This window comes from Rhinoderma darwinii, chromosome 4 (assembly GCF_050947455.1).
Source record: "Rhinoderma darwinii isolate aRhiDar2 chromosome 4, aRhiDar2.hap1, whole genome shotgun sequence".
Classification (NCBI taxonomy): Eukaryota; Metazoa; Chordata; class Amphibia; order Anura; family Rhinodermatidae; genus Rhinoderma; species Rhinoderma darwinii.
The window spans coordinates 5,148,300-5,165,322 of NC_134690.1; the positions used below are offsets into that span (position 1 = coordinate 5,148,300).

General features: G+C 43.8%; 67 non-coding genes across 67 annotated transcripts in view; all 67 read left to right on the top strand.

Annotated features, from left to right (window-relative positions):
- Positions 1-88: 88 nt before the first annotated feature.
- TRNAV-AAC (transfer RNA valine (anticodon AAC)) lies at positions 89-161 on the top strand. Its single transcript has one exon. It is a non-coding gene; the product is annotated as a tRNA-Val (tRNA).
- Positions 162-259: 98 nt separating this feature from the next.
- TRNAV-CAC (transfer RNA valine (anticodon CAC)) lies at positions 260-332 on the top strand. The gene has a single exon. It is a non-coding gene; the product is annotated as a tRNA-Val (tRNA).
- Positions 333-422: 90 nt separating this feature from the next.
- On the top strand, positions 423-495 carry TRNAV-AAC (transfer RNA valine (anticodon AAC)). The gene has a single exon. It is a non-coding gene; the product is annotated as a tRNA-Val (tRNA).
- Positions 496-593: 98 nt separating this feature from the next.
- On the top strand, positions 594-666 carry TRNAV-UAC (transfer RNA valine (anticodon UAC)). The gene has a single exon. It is a non-coding gene; the product is annotated as a tRNA-Val (tRNA).
- A 261-nt stretch (positions 667-927) lies between these two features.
- On the top strand, positions 928-1,000 carry TRNAV-AAC (transfer RNA valine (anticodon AAC)). Its single transcript has one exon. It is a non-coding gene; the product is annotated as a tRNA-Val (tRNA).
- A 269-nt stretch (positions 1,001-1,269) lies between these two features.
- TRNAV-CAC (transfer RNA valine (anticodon CAC)) lies at positions 1,270-1,342 on the top strand. The gene has a single exon. It is a non-coding gene; the product is annotated as a tRNA-Val (tRNA).
- Positions 1,343-1,432: 90 nt separating this feature from the next.
- Positions 1,433-1,505, top strand: TRNAV-AAC (transfer RNA valine (anticodon AAC)). Its single transcript has one exon. It is a non-coding gene; the product is annotated as a tRNA-Val (tRNA).
- A 98-nt stretch (positions 1,506-1,603) lies between these two features.
- TRNAV-UAC (transfer RNA valine (anticodon UAC)) lies at positions 1,604-1,676 on the top strand. The gene has a single exon. It is a non-coding gene; the product is annotated as a tRNA-Val (tRNA).
- A 98-nt stretch (positions 1,677-1,774) lies between these two features.
- TRNAV-AAC (transfer RNA valine (anticodon AAC)) lies at positions 1,775-1,847 on the top strand. Its single transcript has one exon. It is a non-coding gene; the product is annotated as a tRNA-Val (tRNA).
- A 98-nt stretch (positions 1,848-1,945) lies between these two features.
- TRNAV-CAC (transfer RNA valine (anticodon CAC)) lies at positions 1,946-2,018 on the top strand. The gene has a single exon. It is a non-coding gene; the product is annotated as a tRNA-Val (tRNA).
- A 90-nt stretch (positions 2,019-2,108) lies between these two features.
- On the top strand, positions 2,109-2,181 carry TRNAV-AAC (transfer RNA valine (anticodon AAC)). Its single transcript has one exon. It is a non-coding gene; the product is annotated as a tRNA-Val (tRNA).
- Positions 2,182-2,279: 98 nt separating this feature from the next.
- TRNAV-UAC (transfer RNA valine (anticodon UAC)) lies at positions 2,280-2,352 on the top strand. The gene has a single exon. It is a non-coding gene; the product is annotated as a tRNA-Val (tRNA).
- Positions 2,353-2,613: 261 nt separating this feature from the next.
- On the top strand, positions 2,614-2,686 carry TRNAV-AAC (transfer RNA valine (anticodon AAC)). Its single transcript has one exon. It is a non-coding gene; the product is annotated as a tRNA-Val (tRNA).
- Positions 2,687-3,118: 432 nt separating this feature from the next.
- On the top strand, positions 3,119-3,191 carry TRNAV-UAC (transfer RNA valine (anticodon UAC)). The gene has a single exon. It is a non-coding gene; the product is annotated as a tRNA-Val (tRNA).
- A 261-nt stretch (positions 3,192-3,452) lies between these two features.
- TRNAV-AAC (transfer RNA valine (anticodon AAC)) lies at positions 3,453-3,525 on the top strand. The gene has a single exon. It is a non-coding gene; the product is annotated as a tRNA-Val (tRNA).
- A 98-nt stretch (positions 3,526-3,623) lies between these two features.
- TRNAV-UAC (transfer RNA valine (anticodon UAC)) lies at positions 3,624-3,696 on the top strand. Its single transcript has one exon. It is a non-coding gene; the product is annotated as a tRNA-Val (tRNA).
- Positions 3,697-3,786: 90 nt separating this feature from the next.
- TRNAV-AAC (transfer RNA valine (anticodon AAC)) lies at positions 3,787-3,859 on the top strand. Its single transcript has one exon. It is a non-coding gene; the product is annotated as a tRNA-Val (tRNA).
- A 98-nt stretch (positions 3,860-3,957) lies between these two features.
- Positions 3,958-4,030, top strand: TRNAV-UAC (transfer RNA valine (anticodon UAC)). Its single transcript has one exon. It is a non-coding gene; the product is annotated as a tRNA-Val (tRNA).
- A 603-nt stretch (positions 4,031-4,633) lies between these two features.
- On the top strand, positions 4,634-4,706 carry TRNAV-AAC (transfer RNA valine (anticodon AAC)). The gene has a single exon. It is a non-coding gene; the product is annotated as a tRNA-Val (tRNA).
- A 98-nt stretch (positions 4,707-4,804) lies between these two features.
- On the top strand, positions 4,805-4,877 carry TRNAV-AAC (transfer RNA valine (anticodon AAC)). The gene has a single exon. It is a non-coding gene; the product is annotated as a tRNA-Val (tRNA).
- A 90-nt stretch (positions 4,878-4,967) lies between these two features.
- TRNAV-AAC (transfer RNA valine (anticodon AAC)) lies at positions 4,968-5,040 on the top strand. Its single transcript has one exon. It is a non-coding gene; the product is annotated as a tRNA-Val (tRNA).
- A 98-nt stretch (positions 5,041-5,138) lies between these two features.
- Positions 5,139-5,211, top strand: TRNAV-UAC (transfer RNA valine (anticodon UAC)). Its single transcript has one exon. It is a non-coding gene; the product is annotated as a tRNA-Val (tRNA).
- Positions 5,212-5,814: 603 nt separating this feature from the next.
- TRNAV-AAC (transfer RNA valine (anticodon AAC)) lies at positions 5,815-5,887 on the top strand. The gene has a single exon. It is a non-coding gene; the product is annotated as a tRNA-Val (tRNA).
- A 98-nt stretch (positions 5,888-5,985) lies between these two features.
- TRNAV-AAC (transfer RNA valine (anticodon AAC)) lies at positions 5,986-6,058 on the top strand. The gene has a single exon. It is a non-coding gene; the product is annotated as a tRNA-Val (tRNA).
- Positions 6,059-6,148: 90 nt separating this feature from the next.
- Positions 6,149-6,221, top strand: TRNAV-AAC (transfer RNA valine (anticodon AAC)). The gene has a single exon. It is a non-coding gene; the product is annotated as a tRNA-Val (tRNA).
- Positions 6,222-6,482: 261 nt separating this feature from the next.
- On the top strand, positions 6,483-6,555 carry TRNAV-AAC (transfer RNA valine (anticodon AAC)). The gene has a single exon. It is a non-coding gene; the product is annotated as a tRNA-Val (tRNA).
- A 269-nt stretch (positions 6,556-6,824) lies between these two features.
- Positions 6,825-6,897, top strand: TRNAV-CAC (transfer RNA valine (anticodon CAC)). Its single transcript has one exon. It is a non-coding gene; the product is annotated as a tRNA-Val (tRNA).
- Positions 6,898-7,286: 389 nt separating this feature from the next.
- Positions 7,287-7,359, top strand: TRNAV-UAC (transfer RNA valine (anticodon UAC)). The gene has a single exon. It is a non-coding gene; the product is annotated as a tRNA-Val (tRNA).
- A 261-nt stretch (positions 7,360-7,620) lies between these two features.
- Positions 7,621-7,693, top strand: TRNAV-AAC (transfer RNA valine (anticodon AAC)). Its single transcript has one exon. It is a non-coding gene; the product is annotated as a tRNA-Val (tRNA).
- Positions 7,694-7,791: 98 nt separating this feature from the next.
- TRNAV-UAC (transfer RNA valine (anticodon UAC)) lies at positions 7,792-7,864 on the top strand. Its single transcript has one exon. It is a non-coding gene; the product is annotated as a tRNA-Val (tRNA).
- Positions 7,865-8,467: 603 nt separating this feature from the next.
- Positions 8,468-8,540, top strand: TRNAV-AAC (transfer RNA valine (anticodon AAC)). Its single transcript has one exon. It is a non-coding gene; the product is annotated as a tRNA-Val (tRNA).
- Positions 8,541-8,638: 98 nt separating this feature from the next.
- TRNAV-AAC (transfer RNA valine (anticodon AAC)) lies at positions 8,639-8,711 on the top strand. Its single transcript has one exon. It is a non-coding gene; the product is annotated as a tRNA-Val (tRNA).
- A 90-nt stretch (positions 8,712-8,801) lies between these two features.
- On the top strand, positions 8,802-8,874 carry TRNAV-AAC (transfer RNA valine (anticodon AAC)). Its single transcript has one exon. It is a non-coding gene; the product is annotated as a tRNA-Val (tRNA).
- Positions 8,875-9,135: 261 nt separating this feature from the next.
- On the top strand, positions 9,136-9,208 carry TRNAV-AAC (transfer RNA valine (anticodon AAC)). Its single transcript has one exon. It is a non-coding gene; the product is annotated as a tRNA-Val (tRNA).
- A 269-nt stretch (positions 9,209-9,477) lies between these two features.
- On the top strand, positions 9,478-9,550 carry TRNAV-CAC (transfer RNA valine (anticodon CAC)). Its single transcript has one exon. It is a non-coding gene; the product is annotated as a tRNA-Val (tRNA).
- A 389-nt stretch (positions 9,551-9,939) lies between these two features.
- Positions 9,940-10,012, top strand: TRNAV-UAC (transfer RNA valine (anticodon UAC)). Its single transcript has one exon. It is a non-coding gene; the product is annotated as a tRNA-Val (tRNA).
- Positions 10,013-10,110: 98 nt separating this feature from the next.
- Positions 10,111-10,183, top strand: TRNAV-AAC (transfer RNA valine (anticodon AAC)). Its single transcript has one exon. It is a non-coding gene; the product is annotated as a tRNA-Val (tRNA).
- A 90-nt stretch (positions 10,184-10,273) lies between these two features.
- TRNAG-ACC (transfer RNA glycine (anticodon ACC)) lies at positions 10,274-10,346 on the top strand. The gene has a single exon. It is a non-coding gene; the product is annotated as a tRNA-Gly (tRNA).
- A 98-nt stretch (positions 10,347-10,444) lies between these two features.
- TRNAV-UAC (transfer RNA valine (anticodon UAC)) lies at positions 10,445-10,517 on the top strand. The gene has a single exon. It is a non-coding gene; the product is annotated as a tRNA-Val (tRNA).
- Positions 10,518-10,615: 98 nt separating this feature from the next.
- TRNAV-CAC (transfer RNA valine (anticodon CAC)) lies at positions 10,616-10,688 on the top strand. Its single transcript has one exon. It is a non-coding gene; the product is annotated as a tRNA-Val (tRNA).
- Positions 10,689-10,778: 90 nt separating this feature from the next.
- TRNAV-AAC (transfer RNA valine (anticodon AAC)) lies at positions 10,779-10,851 on the top strand. The gene has a single exon. It is a non-coding gene; the product is annotated as a tRNA-Val (tRNA).
- A 98-nt stretch (positions 10,852-10,949) lies between these two features.
- On the top strand, positions 10,950-11,022 carry TRNAV-UAC (transfer RNA valine (anticodon UAC)). Its single transcript has one exon. It is a non-coding gene; the product is annotated as a tRNA-Val (tRNA).
- Positions 11,023-11,283: 261 nt separating this feature from the next.
- TRNAV-AAC (transfer RNA valine (anticodon AAC)) lies at positions 11,284-11,356 on the top strand. Its single transcript has one exon. It is a non-coding gene; the product is annotated as a tRNA-Val (tRNA).
- A 98-nt stretch (positions 11,357-11,454) lies between these two features.
- TRNAV-UAC (transfer RNA valine (anticodon UAC)) lies at positions 11,455-11,527 on the top strand. Its single transcript has one exon. It is a non-coding gene; the product is annotated as a tRNA-Val (tRNA).
- A 261-nt stretch (positions 11,528-11,788) lies between these two features.
- Positions 11,789-11,861, top strand: TRNAV-AAC (transfer RNA valine (anticodon AAC)). The gene has a single exon. It is a non-coding gene; the product is annotated as a tRNA-Val (tRNA).
- A 432-nt stretch (positions 11,862-12,293) lies between these two features.
- TRNAV-UAC (transfer RNA valine (anticodon UAC)) lies at positions 12,294-12,366 on the top strand. The gene has a single exon. It is a non-coding gene; the product is annotated as a tRNA-Val (tRNA).
- Positions 12,367-12,464: 98 nt separating this feature from the next.
- Positions 12,465-12,537, top strand: TRNAV-AAC (transfer RNA valine (anticodon AAC)). The gene has a single exon. It is a non-coding gene; the product is annotated as a tRNA-Val (tRNA).
- A 90-nt stretch (positions 12,538-12,627) lies between these two features.
- TRNAV-AAC (transfer RNA valine (anticodon AAC)) lies at positions 12,628-12,700 on the top strand. Its single transcript has one exon. It is a non-coding gene; the product is annotated as a tRNA-Val (tRNA).
- A 98-nt stretch (positions 12,701-12,798) lies between these two features.
- TRNAV-CAC (transfer RNA valine (anticodon CAC)) lies at positions 12,799-12,871 on the top strand. The gene has a single exon. It is a non-coding gene; the product is annotated as a tRNA-Val (tRNA).
- A 90-nt stretch (positions 12,872-12,961) lies between these two features.
- TRNAV-AAC (transfer RNA valine (anticodon AAC)) lies at positions 12,962-13,034 on the top strand. The gene has a single exon. It is a non-coding gene; the product is annotated as a tRNA-Val (tRNA).
- Positions 13,035-13,132: 98 nt separating this feature from the next.
- TRNAV-AAC (transfer RNA valine (anticodon AAC)) lies at positions 13,133-13,205 on the top strand. The gene has a single exon. It is a non-coding gene; the product is annotated as a tRNA-Val (tRNA).
- Positions 13,206-13,295: 90 nt separating this feature from the next.
- TRNAG-ACC (transfer RNA glycine (anticodon ACC)) lies at positions 13,296-13,368 on the top strand. Its single transcript has one exon. It is a non-coding gene; the product is annotated as a tRNA-Gly (tRNA).
- Positions 13,369-13,466: 98 nt separating this feature from the next.
- TRNAV-UAC (transfer RNA valine (anticodon UAC)) lies at positions 13,467-13,539 on the top strand. The gene has a single exon. It is a non-coding gene; the product is annotated as a tRNA-Val (tRNA).
- A 98-nt stretch (positions 13,540-13,637) lies between these two features.
- On the top strand, positions 13,638-13,710 carry TRNAV-CAC (transfer RNA valine (anticodon CAC)). Its single transcript has one exon. It is a non-coding gene; the product is annotated as a tRNA-Val (tRNA).
- A 90-nt stretch (positions 13,711-13,800) lies between these two features.
- On the top strand, positions 13,801-13,873 carry TRNAV-AAC (transfer RNA valine (anticodon AAC)). Its single transcript has one exon. It is a non-coding gene; the product is annotated as a tRNA-Val (tRNA).
- Positions 13,874-13,971: 98 nt separating this feature from the next.
- On the top strand, positions 13,972-14,044 carry TRNAV-UAC (transfer RNA valine (anticodon UAC)). Its single transcript has one exon. It is a non-coding gene; the product is annotated as a tRNA-Val (tRNA).
- A 261-nt stretch (positions 14,045-14,305) lies between these two features.
- Positions 14,306-14,378, top strand: TRNAV-AAC (transfer RNA valine (anticodon AAC)). Its single transcript has one exon. It is a non-coding gene; the product is annotated as a tRNA-Val (tRNA).
- Positions 14,379-14,476: 98 nt separating this feature from the next.
- On the top strand, positions 14,477-14,549 carry TRNAV-UAC (transfer RNA valine (anticodon UAC)). Its single transcript has one exon. It is a non-coding gene; the product is annotated as a tRNA-Val (tRNA).
- Positions 14,550-14,810: 261 nt separating this feature from the next.
- TRNAV-AAC (transfer RNA valine (anticodon AAC)) lies at positions 14,811-14,883 on the top strand. The gene has a single exon. It is a non-coding gene; the product is annotated as a tRNA-Val (tRNA).
- Positions 14,884-15,315: 432 nt separating this feature from the next.
- On the top strand, positions 15,316-15,388 carry TRNAV-UAC (transfer RNA valine (anticodon UAC)). Its single transcript has one exon. It is a non-coding gene; the product is annotated as a tRNA-Val (tRNA).
- A 98-nt stretch (positions 15,389-15,486) lies between these two features.
- TRNAV-AAC (transfer RNA valine (anticodon AAC)) lies at positions 15,487-15,559 on the top strand. Its single transcript has one exon. It is a non-coding gene; the product is annotated as a tRNA-Val (tRNA).
- Positions 15,560-15,649: 90 nt separating this feature from the next.
- Positions 15,650-15,722, top strand: TRNAV-AAC (transfer RNA valine (anticodon AAC)). Its single transcript has one exon. It is a non-coding gene; the product is annotated as a tRNA-Val (tRNA).
- Positions 15,723-15,820: 98 nt separating this feature from the next.
- TRNAV-CAC (transfer RNA valine (anticodon CAC)) lies at positions 15,821-15,893 on the top strand. The gene has a single exon. It is a non-coding gene; the product is annotated as a tRNA-Val (tRNA).
- A 90-nt stretch (positions 15,894-15,983) lies between these two features.
- TRNAV-AAC (transfer RNA valine (anticodon AAC)) lies at positions 15,984-16,056 on the top strand. Its single transcript has one exon. It is a non-coding gene; the product is annotated as a tRNA-Val (tRNA).
- A 98-nt stretch (positions 16,057-16,154) lies between these two features.
- Positions 16,155-16,227, top strand: TRNAV-UAC (transfer RNA valine (anticodon UAC)). Its single transcript has one exon. It is a non-coding gene; the product is annotated as a tRNA-Val (tRNA).
- Positions 16,228-16,830: 603 nt separating this feature from the next.
- Positions 16,831-16,903, top strand: TRNAV-AAC (transfer RNA valine (anticodon AAC)). Its single transcript has one exon. It is a non-coding gene; the product is annotated as a tRNA-Val (tRNA).
- Positions 16,904-17,001: 98 nt separating this feature from the next.
- TRNAV-AAC (transfer RNA valine (anticodon AAC)) overlaps positions 17,002-17,023 on the top strand; it is a 73-nt gene continuing 51 nt past the window's right edge. The window contains exon 1 of the tRNA in view: positions 17,002-17,023. This exon is cut by the window's right edge and continues 51 nt beyond it. This is a non-coding gene — a tRNA (tRNA-Val).

Sequence of the window (17,023 nt, forward strand, 5' to 3'; positions counted from 1 at the left end):
TTTGTTGGCACTAATTGGCTGGATTCTTTTTCTCAATTCGTTTCTGCATGGCTTGCGGGTTGTGGGTTGCGGAACAATCAATATCCAAGTTTCTGTAGTGTAGTGGTTATCACGTTCGCCTAACACGCGAAAGGTCCCCTGTTCGAGACAGGGCAGAAACATGGAATTTTTTATGTTGCCACTAATTGGCTGGATTCTTTTTCTCAATTCGTTTCTGCATGGCTTGCGGGTTGTGGGTTGCGGAACAATCAATATCCAAGTTTCTGTAGTGTAGTGGTTATCACGTTCGCCTCACACGCGAAAGGTCCCCTGTTCGAAACTGGGCAGAAACAAGGAACTATGTGTTCCTTTTAACACAAAGAAAGCCTTTAAATTTGTCAAACTTTGGTTTCTGCAATGGTGGGTTTTTGTATCAAGGGGAAGTTTCTGTAGTGTAGTGGTTATCACGTTCGCCTAACACGCGAAAGGTCCCCTGTTCGAGACAGGGCAGAAACATGCAATTTTTTTTGTTGGCACTAATTGGCTGGATTATTTTTCTCAATTCGTTTCTGCATGGCTTGCGGGTTGTGGGTTGCGGAACAATCAATATCCAAGTTTCTGTAGTGTAGTGGTTATCACGTTCGCCTTACACGCGAAAGGTCCCCTGTTCGAGACAGGGCAGAAACATGGAATTTTTTTTGTTGGCACTAATTGGCTGGATTCTTTTTCTCAATTCGTTTCTGCATGGCTTGCGGGTTGTGGGTTGCGGAACAATCAATATCCAAGTTTCTGTAGTGTAGTGGTTATCACGTTCGCCTAACACGTGAAAGGTCCCCTGTTCGAGACAGGGCAGAAACATGGAACTATGTCTTCCTTTTAACACAAAGAAAGCCTTTCAATTTGTCAAACTTTGGTTTCTGCAATGGTGGGTTTTTGTATCAAGGGGAAGTTTCTGTAGTGTAGTGGTTATCACGTTCGCCTAACACGCGAAAGGTCCCCTGTTCGAGACAGGGCAGAAACATGGAATTTTTTTTGTTGCCACTAATTGGCTGGATTATTTTTCTCAATTCGTTTCTGCATGGCTTGCGGGTTGTGGGTTGCTGAACAATCAATATCCAAGTTTCTGTAGTGTAGTGTTTATCACGTTCGCCTTACACGCGAAATGTCCCCTGTTCGAGACAGGGCAGAAACATGCAATTTTTTTTGTTGGCACTAATTGGCTGGATTCTTTTTCTCAATTCGTTTCTGCATGGCTTGCGGGTTGTGGGTTGCGGAACAATCAATATCCAAGTTTCTGTAGTGTAGTGGTTATCACGTTCGCCTCACACGCGAAAGGTCCCCTGTTCGAAACTGGGCAGAAACAAGGAACTATGTGTTCCTTTTAACACAAAGAAAGCCTTTAAATTTGTCAAACTTTGGTTTCTGCAATGGTGGGTTTTTGTATCAAGGGGAAGTTTCTGTAGTGTAGTGGTTATCACGTTCGCCTAACACGCGAAAGGTCCCCTGTTCGAGACAGGGCAGAAACATGCAATTTTTTTTGTTGGCACTAATTGGCTGGATTATTTTTCTCAATTCGTTTCTGCATGGCTTGCGGGTTGTGGGTTGCGGAACAATCAATATCCAAGTTTCTGTAGTGTAGTGGTTATCACGTTCGCCTTACACGCGAAAGGTCCCCTGTTCGAGACAGGGCAGAAACATGGAATTTTTTTTGTTGGCACTAATTGGCTGGATTCTTTTTCTCAATTCGTTTCTGCATGGCTTGCGGGTTGTGGGTTGCGGAACAATCAATATCCAAGTTTCTGTAGTGTAGTGGTTATCACGTTCGCCTAACACGCGAAAGGTCCCCTGTTCGAGACAGGGCAGAAACATGGAATTTTTTATGTTGCCACTAATTGGCTGGATTCTTTTTCTCAATTCGTTTCTGCATGGCTTGCGGGTTGTGGGTTGCGGAACAATCAATATCCAAGTTTCTGTAGTGTAGTGGTTATCACGTTCGCCTCACACGCGAAAGGTCCCCTGTTCGAAACTGGGCAGAAACAAGGAACTATGTGTTCCTTTTAACACAAAGAAAGCCTTTAAATTTGTCAAACTTTGGTTTCTGCAATGGTGGGTTTTTGTATCAAGGGGAAGTTTCTGTAGTGTAGTGGTTATCACGTTCGCCTAACACGCGAAAGGTCCCCTGTTCGAGACAGGGCAGAAACATGCAATTTTTTTTGTTGGCACTAATTGGCTGGATTATTTTTCTCAATTCGTTTCTGCATGGCTTGCGGGTTGTGGGTTGCGGAACATTTATTATCCAAGTTTCTGTAGTGTAGTGGTTATCACGTTCGCCTTACACGCGAAAGGTCCCCTGTTCGAGACAGGGCAGAAACATGGAATTTTTTTTGTTGGCACTAATTGGCTGGATTCTTTTTCTCAATTCGTTTCTGCATGGCTTGCGGGTTGTGGGTTGCGGAACAATCAATATCCAAGTTTCTGTAGTGTAGTGGTTATCACGTTCGCCTAACACGTGAAAGGTCCCCTGTTCGAGACAGGGCAGAAACATGGAACTATGTCTTCCTTTTAACACAAAGAAAGCCTTTCAATTTGTCAAACTTTGGTTTCTGCAATGGTGGGTTTTTGTATCAAGGGGAAGTTTCTGTAGTGTAGTGGTTATCACGTTCGCCTAACACGCGAAAGGTCCCCTGTTCGAGACAGGGCAGAAACATGCAATTTTTTTTGTTGGCACTAATTGGCTGGATTCTTTTTCTCAATTCGTTTCTGCATGGCTTGCGGGTTGTGGGTTGCGGAACAATCAATATCCAAGTTTCTGTAGTGTAGTGGTTATCACGTTCGCCTCACACGCGAAAGGTCCCCTGTTTGAAACTGGGCAGAAACAAGGAACTATGTGTTCCTTTTAACACAAAGAAAGCCTTTAAATTTGTCAAACTTTGGTTTCTGCAATGGTGGGTTTTTGTATCAAGGGGAAGTTTCTGTAGTGTAGTGGTTATCACGTTCGCCTAACACGCGAAAGGTCCCCTGTTCGAGACAGGTCAGAAACATGCAATTTTTTTTGTTGGCACTAATTGGCTGGATTCTTTTTCTCAATTAGTTTCTGCATGGCTTGCGGGTTGTGGGTTGCGGAACAATCAATATCCAAGTTTCTGTAGTGTAGTGGTTATCACGTTCGCCTTACACGCGAAAGGTCCCCTGTTCGAGACAGGGCAGAAACATGGAATTTTTTTTGTTGGCACTAATTGGCTGGATTCTTTTTCTCAATTCGTTTCTGCATGGCTTGCGGGTTGTGGGTTGCGGAACAATCAATATCCAAGTTTCTGTAGTGTAGTGGTTATCACGTTTGCCTAACACGCGAAAGGTCCCCTGTTCGAGACAGGGCAGAAACATGGAACTATGTCTTCCTTTTAACACAAAGAAAGCCTTTCAATTTGTCAAACTTTGGTTTCTGCAATGGTGGGTTTTTGTATCAAGGGGAAGTTTCTGTAGTGTAGTGGTTATCACGTTCGCCTAACACGCGAAAGGTCCCCTGTTCGAGACAGGGCAGAAACATGCAATTTTTTTTGTTGGCACTAATTGGCTGGATTCTTTTTCTCAATTCGTTTCTGCATGGCTTGCGGGTTGTGGGTTGCGGAACAATCAATATCCAAGTTTCTGTAGTGTAGTGGTTATCACGTTCGCCTTACACGCGAAAGGTCCCCTGTTCGAAACTGGGCAGAAACAAGGAACTATGTGTTCCTTTTAACACAAAGAAAGCCTTTAAATTTGTCAAACTTTGGTTTCTGCAATGGTGGGTTTTTGTATCAAGGGGAAGTTTCTGTAGTGTAGTGGTTATCACGTTCGCCTAACACGCGAAAGGTCCCCTGTTCGAGACAGGGCAGAAACATGGAATTTTTTTTGTTGGCACTAATTGGCTGGATTATTTTTCTCAATTCGTTTCTGCATGGCTTGCGGGTTGTGGGTTGCGGAACAATCAATATCCAAGTTTCTGTAGTGTAGTGGTTATCACGTTCGCCTTACACGCGAAAGGTCCCCTGTTCGAGACAGGGCAGAAACATGGAATTTTTTTTGTTGGCACTAATTGGCTGGATTCTTTTTCTCAATTCGTTTCTGCATGGCTTGCGGGTTGTGGGTTGCGGAACAATCAATATCCAAGTTTCTGTAGTGTAGTGGTTATCACGTTCGCCTCACACGCGAAAGGTCCCCTGTTCGAAACTGTGCAGAAACAAGGAACTATGTGTTCCTTTTAACACAAAGAAAGCCTTTAAATTTGTCAAACTTTGGTTTCTGCAATGGTGGGTTTTTGTATCAAGGGGAAGTTTCTGTAGTGCAGTGGTTATCACGTTCGCCTAACACGCGAAAGGTCCCCTGTTCGAGACAGGGCAGAAACATGGAATTTTTTTTGTTGCCACTAATTGGCTGGATTATTTTTCTCAATTCGTTTCTGCATGGCTTGCGGGTTGTGGGTTGCTGAACAATCAATATCCAAGTTTCTGTAGTGTAGTGTTTATCACGTTCGCCTTACACGCGAAATGTCCCCTGTTCGAGACAGGGCAGAAACATGGAATTTTTTATGTTGCCACTAATTGGCTGGATTCTTTTTCTCAATTAGTTTCTGCATGGCTTGCGGGTTGTGGGTTGCGGAACAATCAATATCCAAGTTTCTGTAGTGTAGTGGTTATCACGTTCGCCTAACACGCGAAAGGTCCCCTGTTCGAGACAGGGCAGAAACATGGAATTTTTTATGTTGCCACTAATTGGCTGGATTCTTTTTCTCAATTCGTTTCTGCATGGCTTGCGGGTTGTGGGTTGCGGAACAATCAATATCCAAGTTTCTGTAGTGTAGTGGTTATCACGTTCGCCTAACACGCGAAAGGTCCCCTGTTCGAGACAGGGCAGAAACATGGAACTATGTCTTCCTTTTAACACAAAGAAAGCCTTTCAATTTGTCAAACTTTGGTTTCTGCAATGGTGGGTTTTTGTATCAAGGGGAAGTTTCTGTAGTGTAGTGGTTATCACGTTCGCCTAACACGCGAAAGGTCCCCTGTTCGAGACAGGGCAGAAACATGCAATTTTTTTTGTTGGCACTAATTGGCTGGATTCTTTTTCTCAATTCGTTTCTGCATGGCTTGCGGGTTGTGGGTTGCGGAACAATCAATATCCAAGTTTCTGTAGTGTAGTGGTTATCACGTTCGCCTTACACGCGAAAGGTCCCCTGTTCGAGACAGGGCAGAAACATGGAATTTTTTTTGTTGGCACTAATTGGCTGGATTCTTTTTCTCAATTCGTTTCTGCATGGCTTGCGGGTTGTGGGTTGCGGAACAATCAATATCCAAGTTTCTGTAGTGTAGTGGTTATCACGTTCGCCTCACACGCGAAAGGTCCCCTGTTCGAAACTGTGCAGAAACAAGGAACTATGTGTTCCTTTTAACACAAAGAAAGCCTTTAAATTTGTCAAACTTTGGTTTCTGCAATGGTGGGTTTTTGTATCAAGGGGAAGTTTCTGTAGTGCAGTGGTTATCACGTTCGCCTAACACGCGAAAGGTCCCCTGTTCGAGACAGGGCAGAAACATGGAATTTTTTTTGTTGCCACTAATTGGCTGGATTATTTTTCTCAATTCGTTTCTGCATGGCTTGCGGGTTGTGGGTTGCTGAACAATCAATATCCAAGTTTCTGTAGTGTAGTGTTTATCACGTTCGCCTTACACGCGAAATGTCCCCTGTTCGAGACAGGGCAGAAACATGGAATTTTTTATGTTGCCACTAATTGGCTGGATTCTTTTTCTCAATTAGTTTCTGCATGGCTTGCGGGTTGTGGGTTGCGGAACAATCAATATCCAAGTTTCTGTAGTGTAGTGGTTATCACGTTCGCCTAACACGCGAAAGGTCCCCTGTTCGAGACAGGGCAGAAACATGGAATTTTTTATGTTGCCACTAATTGGCTGGATTCTTTTTCTCAATTCGTTTCTGCATGGCTTGCGGGTTGTGGGTTGCGGAACAATCAATATCCAAGTTTCTGTAGTGTAGTGGTTATCACGTTCGCCTAACACGCGAAAGGTCCCCTGTTCGAGACAGGGCAGAAACATGGAACTATGTCTTCCTTTTAACACAAAGAAAGCCTTTCAATTTGTCAAACTTTGGTTTCTGCAATGGTGGGTTTTTGTATCAAGGGGAAGTTTCTGTAGTGTAGTGGTTATCACGTTCGCCTAACACGCGAAAGGTCCCCTGTTCGAGACAGGGCAGAAACATGCAATTTTTTTTGTTGGCACTAATTGGCTGGATTCTTTTTCTCAATTCGTTTCTGCATGGCTTGCGGGTTGTGGGTTGCGGAACAATCAATATCCAAGTTTCTGTAGTGTAGTGGTTATCACGTTCGCCTCACACGCGAAAGGTCCCCTGTTTGAAACTGGGCAGAAACAAGGAACTATGTGTTCCTTTTAACACAAAGAAAGCCTTTAAATTTGTCAAACTTTGGTTTCTGCAATGGTGGGTTTTTGTATCAAGGGGAAGTTTCTGTAGTGTAGTGGTTATCACGTTCGCCTAACACGCGAAAGGTCCCCTGTTCGAGACAGGGCAGAAACATGGAATTTTTTTTGTTGCCACTAATTGGCTGGATTATTTTTCTCAATTCGTTTCTGCATGGCTTGCGGGTTGTGGGTTGCTGAACAATCAACATCCAAGTTTCTGTAGTGTAGTGTTTATCACGTTCGCCTTACACGCGAAATGTCCCCTGTTCGAGACAGGGCAGAAACATGCAATTTTTTTTGTTGGCACTAATTGGCTGGATTCTTTTTCTCAATTCGTTTCTGCATGGCTTGCGGGTTGTGGGTTGCGGAACAATCAATATCCAAGTTTCTGTAGTGTAGTGGTTATCACGTTCGCCTCACACGCGAAAGGTCCCCTGTTCGAAACTGGGCAGAAACAAGGAACTATGTGTTCCTTTTAACACAAAGAAAGCCTTTAAATTTGTCAAACTTTGGTTTCTGCAATGGTGGGTTTTTGTATCAAGGGGAAGTTTCTGTAGTGTAGTGGTTATCACGTTCGCCTAACACGCGAAAGGTCCCCTGTTCGAGACAGGGCAGAAACTTCCCCTTGATACAAAAACCCACCATTGCAGAAACCAAAGTTTGACAAATTTAAAGGCTTCTGTAGTGTAGTGGTTATCACGTTCGCCTAACACGCGAAAGGTCCCCTGTTCGAGACAGGGCAGAAACATGCAATTTTTTTTGTTGGCACTAATTGGCTGGATTATTTTTCTCAATTCGTTTCTGCATGGCTTGCGGGTTGTGGGTTGCGGAACAATCAATATCCAAGTTTCTGTAGTGTAGTGGTTATCACGTTCGCCTTACACGCGAAAGGTCCCCTGTTCGAGACAGGGCAGAAACATGGAATTTTTTTTGTTGGCACTAATTGGCTGGATTCTTTTTCTCAATTCGTTTCTGCATGGCTTGCGGGTTGTGGGTTGCGGAACAATCAATATCCAAGTTTCTGTAGTGTAGTGGTTATCACGTTCGCCTAACACGCGAAAGGTCCCCTGTTCGAAACTGGGCAGAAACAAGGAACTATGTGTTCCTTTTAACACAAAGAAAGCCTTTAAATTTGTCAAACTTTGGTTTCTGCAATGGTGGGTTTTTGTATCAAGGGGAAGTTTCTGTAGTGTAGTGGTTATCACGTTCGCCTAACACGCGAAAGGTCCCCTGTTCGAGACAGGGCAGAAACATGGAATTTTTTTTGTTGGCACTAATTGGCTGGATTATTTTTCTCAATTCGTTTCTGCATGGCTTGCGGGTTGTGGGTTGCGGAACAATCAATATCCAAGTTTCTGTAGTGTAGTGGTTATCACGTTCGCCTTACACGCGAAAGGTCCCCTGTTCGAGACAGGGCAGAAACATGGAATTTTTTTTGTTGGCACTAATTGGCTGGATTCTTTTTCTCAATTCGTTTCTGCATGGCTTGCGGGTTGTGGGTTGCGGAACAATCAATATCCAAGTTTCTGTAGTGTAGTGGTTATCACGTTCGCCTCACACGCGAAAGGTCCCCTGTTCGAAACTGTGCAGAAACAAGGAACTATGTGTTCCTTTTAACACAAAGAAAGCCTTTAAATTTGTCAAACTTTGGTTTCTGCAATGGTGGGTTTTTGTATCAAGGGGAAGTTTCTGTAGTGCAGTGGTTATCACGTTCGCCTAACACGCGAAAGGTCCCCTGTTCGAGACAGGGCAGAAACATGGAATTTTTTTTGTTGCCACTAATTGGCTGGATTATTTTTCTCAATTCGTTTCTGCATGGCTTGCGGGTTGTGGGTTGCTGAACAATCAATATCCAAGTTTCTGTAGTGTAGTGTTTATCACGTTCGCCTTACACGCGAAATGTCCCCTGTTCGAGACAGGGCAGAAACATGGAATTTTTTATGTTGCCACTAATTGGCTGGATTCTTTTTCTCAATTAGTTTCTGCATGGCTTGCGGGTTGTGGGTTGCGGAACAATCAATATCCAAGTTTCTGTAGTGTAGTGGTTATCACGTTCGCCTAACACGCGAAAGGTCCCCTGTTCGAGACAGGGCAGAAACATGGAATTTTTTATGTTGCCACTAATTGGCTGGATTCTTTTTCTCAATTCGTTTCTGCATGGCTTGCGGGTTGTGGGTTGCGGAACAATCAATATCCAAGTTTCTGTAGTGTAGTGGTTATCACGTTCGCCTAACACGCGAAAGGTCCCCTGTTCGAGACAGGGCAGAAACATGGAACTATGTCTTCCTTTTAACACAAAGAAAGCCTTTCAATTTGTCAAACTTTGGTTTCTGCAATGGTGGGTTTTTGTATCAAGGGGAAGTTTCTGTAGTGTAGTGGTTATCACGTTCGCCTAACACGCGAAAGGTCCCCTGTTCGAGACAGGGCAGAAACATGCAATTTTTTTTGTTGGCACTAATTGGCTGGATTCTTTTTCTCAATTCGTTTCTGCATGGCTTGCGGGTTGTGGGTTGCGGAACAATCAATATCCAAGTTTCTGTAGTGTAGTGGTTATCACGTTCGCCTCACACGCGAAAGGTCCCCTGTTTGAAACTGGGCAGAAACAAGGAACTATGTGTTCCTTTTAACACAAAGAAAGCCTTTAAATTTGTCAAACTTTGGTTTCTGCAATGGTGGGTTTTTGTATCAAGGGGAAGTTTCTGTAGTGTAGTGGTTATCACGTTCGCCTAACACGCGAAAGGTCCCCTGTTCGAGACAGGGCAGAAACATGGAATTTTTTTTGTTGCCACTAATTGGCTGGATTATTTTTCTCAATTCGTTTCTGCATGGCTTGCGGGTTGTGGGTTGCTGAACAATCAACATCCAAGTTTCTGTAGTGTAGTGTTTATCACGTTCGCCTTACACGCGAAATGTCCCCTGTTCGAGACAGGGCAGAAACATGCAATTTTTTTTGTTGGCACTAATTGGCTGGATTCTTTTTCTCAATTCGTTTCTGCATGGCTTGCGGGTTGTGGGTTGCGGAACAATCAATATCCAAGTTTCTGTAGTGTAGTGGTTATCACGTTCGCCTCACACGCGAAAGGTCCCCTGTTCGAAACTGGGCAGAAACAAGGAACTATGTGTTCCTTTTAACACAAAGAAAGCCTTTAAATTTGTCAAACTTTGGTTTCTGCAATGGTGGGTTTTTGTATCAAGGGGAAGTTTCTGTAGTGTAGTGGTTATCACGTTCGCCTAACACGCGAAAGGTCCCCTGTTCGAGACAGGGCAGAAACTTCCCCTTGATACAAAAACCCACCATTGCAGAAACCAAAGTTTGACAAATTTAAAGGCTTCTGTAGTGTAGTGGTTATCACGTTCGCCTAACACGCGAAAGGTCCCCTGTTCGAGACAGGGCAGAAACATGCAATTTTTTTTGTTGGCACTAATTGGCTGGATTATTTTTCTCAATTCGTTTCTGCATGGCTTGCGGGTTGTGGGTTGCGGAACAATCAATATCCAAGTTTCTGTAGTGTAGTGGTTATCACGTTCGCCTTACACGCGAAAGGTCCCCTGTTCGAGACAGGGCAGAAACATGGAATTTTTTTTGTTGGCACTAATTGGCTGGATTCTTTTTCTCAATTCGTTTCTGCATGGCTTGCGGGTTGTGGGTTGCGGAACAATCAATATCCAAGTTTCTGTAGTGTAGTGGTTATCACGTTCGCCTAACACGCGAAAGGTCCCCTGTTCGAGACAGGGCAGAAACATGGAACTATGTCTTCCTTTTAACACAAAGAAAGCCTTTCAATTTGTCAAACTTTGGTTTCTGCAATGGTGGGTTTTTGTATCAAGGGGAAGTTTCTGTAGTGTAGTGGTTATCACGTTCGCCTACCACGCGAAAGGTCCCCTGTTCGAGACAGGGCAGAAACATGCAATTTTTTTTGTTGGCACTAATTGGCTGGATTATTTTTCTCAATTCGTTTCTGCATGGCTTGCGGGTTGTGGGTTGCGGAACAATCAATATCCAAGTTTCTGTAGTGTAGTGGTTATCACGTTCGCCTTACACGCGAAAGGTCCCCTGTTCGAGACAGGGCAGAAACATGGAATTTTTTTTGTTGGCACTAATTGGCTGGATTCTTTTTCTCAATTCGTTTCTGCATGGCTTGCGGGTTGTGGGTTGCGGAACAATCAATATCCAAGTTTCTGTAGTGTAGTGGTTATCACGTTCGCCTCACACGCGAAAGGTCCCCTGTTCGAAACTGGGCAGAAACAAGGAACTATGTGTTCCTTTTAACACAAAGAAAGCCTTTAAATTTGTCAAACTTTGGTTTCTGCAATGGTGGGTTTTTGTATCAAGGGGAAGTTTCTGTAGTGTAGTGGTTATCACGTTCGCCTAACACGCGAAAGGTCCCCTGTTCGAGACAGGGCAGAAACATGGAATTTTTTTTGTTGCCACTAATTGGCTGGATTATTTTTCTCAATTCGTTTCTGCATGGCTTGCGGGTTGTGGGTTGCGGAACAATCAATATCCAAGTTTCTGTAGTGTAGTGGTTATCACGTTCGCCTTACACGCGAAAGGTCCCCTGTTCGAGACAGGGCAGAAACATGGAATTTTTTTTGTTGGCACTAATTGGCTGGATTCTTTTTCTCAATTCGTTTCTGCATGGCTTGCGGGTTGTGGGTTGCGGAACAATCAATATCCAAGTTTCTGTAGTGAAGTGGTTATCACGTTCGCCTCACACGCGAAAGGTCCCCTGTTCGAAACTGGGCAGAAACAAGGAACTATGTGTTCCTTTTAACACAAAGAAAGCCTTTAAATTTGTCAAACTTTGGTTTCTGCAATGGTGGGTTTTTGTATCAAGGGGAAGTTTCTGTAGTGTAGTGGTTATCACGTTCGCCTAACACGCGAAAGGTCCCCTGTTCGAGACAGGGCAGAAACATGCAATTTTTTTTGTTGGCACTAATTGGCTGGATTATTTTTCTCAATTCGTTTCTGCATGGCTTGCGGGTTGTGGGTTGCGGAACAATCAATATCCAAGTTTCTGTAGTGTAGTGGTTATCACGTTCGCCTTACACGCGAAAGGTCCCCTGTTCGAGACAGGGCAGAAACATGGAATTTTTTTTGTTGGCACTAATTGGCTGGATTCTTTTTCTCAATTCGTTTCTGCATGGCTTGCGGGTTGTGGGTTGCGGAACAATCAATATCCAAGTTTCTGTAGTGTAGTGGTTATCACGTTCGCCTAACACGTGAAAGGTCCCCTGTTCGAGACAGGGCAGAAACATGGAACTATGTCTTACTTTTAACACAAAGAAAGCCTTTCAATTTGTCAAACTTTGGTTTCTGCAATGGTGGGTTTTTGTATCAAGGGGAAGTTTCTGTAGTGTAGTGGTTATCACGTTCGCCTAACACGCGAAAGGTCCCCTGTTCGAGACAGGGCAGAAACATCCAATTTTTTTTGTTGGCACTAATTGGCTGGATTCTTTTTCTCAATTCGTTTCTGCATGGCTTGCGGGTTGTGGGTTGCGGAACAATCAATATCCAAGTTTCTGTAGTGTAGTGGTTATCACGTTCGCCTCACACGCGAAAGGTCCCCTGTTTGAAACTGGGCAGAAACAAGGAACTATGTGTTCCTTTTAACACAAAGAAAGCCTTTAAATTTGTCAAACTTTGGTTTCTGCAATGGTGGGTTTTTGTATCAAGGGGAAGTTTCTGTAGTGTAGTGGTTATCACGTTCGCCTAACACGCGAAAGGTCCCCTGTTCGAGACAGGTCAGAAACATGCAATTTTTTTTGTTGGCACTAATTGGCTGGATTCTTTTTCTCAATTAGTTTCTGCATGGCTTGCGGGTTGTGGGTTGCGGAACAATCAATATCCAAGTTTCTGTAGTGTAGTGGTTATCACGTTCGCCTTACACGCGAAAGGTCCCCTGTTCGAGACAGGGCAGAAACATGGAATTTTTTTTGTTGGCACTAATTGGCTGGATTCTTTTTCTCAATTCGTTTCTGCATGGCTTGCGGGTTGTGGGTTGCGGAACAATCAATATCCAAGTTTCTGTAGTGTAGTGGTTATCACGTTCGCCTAACACGCGAAAGGTCCCCTGTTCGAGACAGGGCAGAAACATGGAACTATGTCTTCCTTTTAACACAAAGAAAGCCTTTCAATTTGTCAAACTTTGGTTTCTGCAATGGTGGGTTTTTGTATCAAGGGGAAGTTTCTGTAGTGTAGTGGTTATCACGTTCGCCTAACACGCGAAAGGTCCCCTGTTCGAGACAGGGCAGAAACATGCAATTTTTTTTGTTGCCACTAATTGGCTGGATTCTTTTTCTCAATTCGTTTCTGCATGGCTTGCGGGTTGTGGGTTGCGGAACAATCAATATCCAAGTTTCTGTAGTGTAGTGGTTATCACGTTCGCCTCACACGCGAAAGGTCCCCTGTTCGAAACTGGGCAGAAACAAGGAACTATGTGTTCCTTTTAACACAAAGAAAGCCTTTAAATTTGTCAAACTTTGGTTTCTGCAATGGTGGGTTTTTGTATCAAGGGGAAGTTTCTGTAGTGTAGTGGTTATCACGTTCGCCTAACACGCGAAAGGTCCCCTGTTCGAGACAGGGCAGAAACATGGAATTTTTTTTGTTGGCACTAATTGGCTGGATTATTTTTCTCAATTCGTTTCTGCATGGCTTGCGGGTTGTGGGTTGCGGAACAATCAATATCCAAGTTTCTGTAGTGTAGTGGTTATCACGTTCGCCTAACACGCGAAAGGTCCCCTGTTCGAGACAGGGCAGAAACATGGAACTATGTCTTCCTTTTAACACAAAGAAAGCCTTTCAATTTGTCAAACTTTGGTTTCTGCAATGGTGGGTTTTTGTATCAAGGGGAAGTTTCTGTAGTGTAGTGGTTATCACGTTCGCCTACCACGCGAAAGGTCCCCTGTTCGAGACAGGGCAGAAACATGCAATTTTTTTTGTTGGCACTAATTGGCTGGATTATTTTTCTCAATTCGTTTCTGCATGGCTTGCGGGTTGTGGGTTGCGGAACAATCAATATCCAAGTTTCTGTAGTGTAGTGGTTATCACGTTCGCCTTACACGCGAAAGGTCCCCTGTTCGAGACAGGGCAGAAACATGGAATTTTTTTTGTTGGCACTAATTGGCTGGATTCTTTTTCTCAATTCGTTTCTGCATGGCTTGCGGGTTGTGGGTTGCGGAATAATCAATATCCAAGTTTCTGTAGTGTAGTGGTTATCACGTTCGCCTCACACGCGAAAGGTCCCCTGTTCGAAACTGGGCAGAAACAAGGAACTATGTGTTCCTTTTAACACAAAGAAAGCCTTTAAATTTGTCAAACTTTGGTTTCTGCAATGGTGGGTTTTTGTATCAAGGGGAAGTTTCTGTAGTGTAGTGGTTATCACGTTCGCCTAACACGCGAAAGGTCCCCTGTTCGAGACAGGGCAGAAACATGGAATTTTTTTTGTTGCCACTAATTGGCTGGATTATTTTTCTCAATTCGTTTCTGCATGGCTTGCGGGTTGTGGGTTGCGGAACAATCAATATCCAAGTTTCTGTAGTGTAGTGGTTATCACGTTCGCCTTACACGCGAAAGGTCCCCTGTTCGAGACAGGGCAGAAACATGGAATTTTTTTTGTTGGCACTAATTGGCTGGATTCTTTTTCTCAATTCGTTTCTGCATGGCTTGCGGGTTGTGGGTTGCGGAACAATCAATATCCAAGTTTCTGTAGTGAAGTGGTTATCACGTTCGCCTCACACGCGAAAGGTCCCCTGTTCGAAACTGGGCAGAAACAAGGAACTATGTGTTCCTTTTAACACAAAGAAAGCCTTTAAATTTGTCAAACTTTGGTTTCTGCAATGGTGGGTTTTTGTATCAAGGGGAAGTTTCTGTAGTGTAGTGGTTATCACGTTCGCCTAACACGCGAAAGGTCCCCTGTTCGAGACAGGGCAGAAACATGCAATTTTTTTTGTTGGCACTAATTGGCTGGATTATTTTTCTCAATTCGTTTCTGCATGGCTTGCGGGTTGTGGGTTGCGGAACAATCAATATCCAAGTTTCTGTAGTGTAGTGGTTATCACGTTCGCCTTACACGCGAAAGGTCCCCTGTTCGAGACAGGGCAGAAACATGGAATTTTTTTTGTTGGCACTAATTGGCTGGATTCTTTTTCTCAATTCGTTTCTGCATGGCTTGCGGGTTGTGGGTTGCGGAACAATCAATATCCAAGTTTCTGTAGTGTAGTGGTTATCACGTTCGCCTAACACGTGAAAGGTCCCCTGTTCGAGACAGGGCAGAAACATGGAACTATGTCTTACTTTTAACACAAAGAAAGCCTTTCAATTTGTCAAACTTTGGTTTCTGCAATGGTGGGTTTTTGTATCAAGGGGAAGTTTCTGTAGTGTAGTGGTTATCACGTTCGCCTAACACGCGAAAGGTCCCCTGTTCGAGACAGGGCAGAAACATCCAATTTTTTTTGTTGGCACTAATTGGCTGGATTCTTTTTCTCAATTCGTTTCTGCATGGCTTGCGGGTTGTGGGTTGCGGAACAATCAATATCCAAGTTTCTGTAGTGTAGTGGTTATCACGTTCGCCTCACACGCGAAAGGTCCCCTGTTTGAAACTGGGCAGAAACAAGGAACTATGTGTTCCTTTTAACACAAAGAAAGCCTTTAAATTTGTCAAACTTTGGTTTCTGCAATGGTGGGTTTTTGTATCAAGGGGAAGTTTCTGTAGTGTAGTGGTTATCACGTTCGCCTAACACGCGAAAGGTCCCCTGTTCGAGACAGGTCAGAAACATGCAATTTTTTTTGTTGGCACTAATTGGCTGGATTCTTTTTCTCAATTAGTTTCTGCATGGCTTGCGGGTTGTGGGTTGCGGAACAATCAATATCCAAGTTTCTGTAGTGTAGTGGTTATCACGTTCGCCTTACACGCGAAAGGTCCCCTGTTCGAGACAGGGCAGAAACATGGAATTTTTTTTGTTGGCACTAATTGGCTGGATTCTTTTTCTCAATTCGTTTCTGCATGGCTTGCGGGTTGTGGGTTGCGGAACAATCAATATCCAAGTTTCTGTAGTGTAGTGGTTATCACGTTCGCCTAACACGCGAAAGGTCCCCTGTTCGAGACAGGGCAGAAACATGGAACTATGTCTTCCTTTTAACACAAAGAAAGCCTTTCAATTTGTCAAACTTTGGTTTCTGCAATGGTGGGTTTTTGTATCAAGGGGAAGTTTCTGTAGTGTAGTGGTTATCACGTTCGCCTAACACGCGAAAGGTCCCCTGTTCGAGACAGGGCAGAAACATGCAATTTTTTTTGTTGCCACTAATTGGCTGGATTCTTTTTCTCAATTCGTTTCTGCATGGCTTGCGGGTTGTGGGTTGCGGAACAATCAATATCCAAGTTTCTGTAGTGTAGTGGTTATCACGTTCGCCTCACACGCGAAAGGTCCCCTGTTCGAAACTGGGCAGAAACAAGGAACTATGTGTTCCTTTTAACACAAAGAAAGCCTTTAAATTTGTCAAACTTTGGTTTCTGCAATGGTGGGTTTTTGTATCAAGGGGAAGTTTCTGTAGTGTAGTGGTTATCACGTTCGCCTAACACGCGAAAGGTCCCCTGTTCGAGACAGGGCAGAAACATGGAATTTTTTTTGTTGGCACTAATTGGCTGGATTATTTTTCTCAATTCGTTTCTGCATGGCTTGCGGGTTGTGGGTTGCGGAACAATCAATATCCAAGTTTCTGTAGTGTAGTGGTTATCACGTTCGCCTTACACGCGAAAGGTCCCCTGTTCGAGACAGGGCAGAAACATGGAATTTTTTTTGTTGGCACTAATTGGCTGGATTCTTTTTCTCAATTCGTTTCTGCATGGCTTGCGGGTTGTGGGTTGCGGAACAATCAATATCCAAGTTTCTGTAGTGTAGTGGTTATCACGTTCGCCTCACACGCGAAAGGTCCCCTGTTCGAAACTGTGCAGAAACAAGGAACTATGTGTTCCTTTTAACACAAAGAAAGCCTTTAAATTTGTCAAACTTTGGTTTCTGCAATGGTGGGTTTTTGTATCAAGGGGAAGTTTCTGTAGTGCAGTGGTTATCACGTTCGCCTAACACGCGAAAGGTCCCCTGTTCGAGACAGGGCAGAAACATGGAATTTTTTTTGTTGCCACTAATTGGCTGGATTATTTTTCTCAATTCGTTTCTGCATGGCTTGCGGGTTGTGGGTTGCTGAACAATCAATATCCAAGTTTCTGTAGTGTAGTGTTTATCACGTTCGCCTTACACGCGAAATGTCCCCTGTTCGAGACAGGGCAGAAACATGGAATTTTTTATGTTGCCACTAATTGGCTGGATTCTTTTTCTCAATTAGTTTCTGCATGGCTTGCGGGTTGTGGGTTGCGGAACAATCAATATCCAAGTTTCTGTAGTGTAGTGGTTATCACGTTCGCCTAACACGCGAAAGGTCCCCTGTTCGAGACAGGGCAGAAACATGGAATTTTTTATGTTGCCACTAATTGGCTGGATTCTTTTTCTCAATTCGTTTCTGCATGGCTTGCGGGTTGTGGGTTGCGGAACAATCAATATCCAAGTTTCTGTAGTGTAGTGGTTAT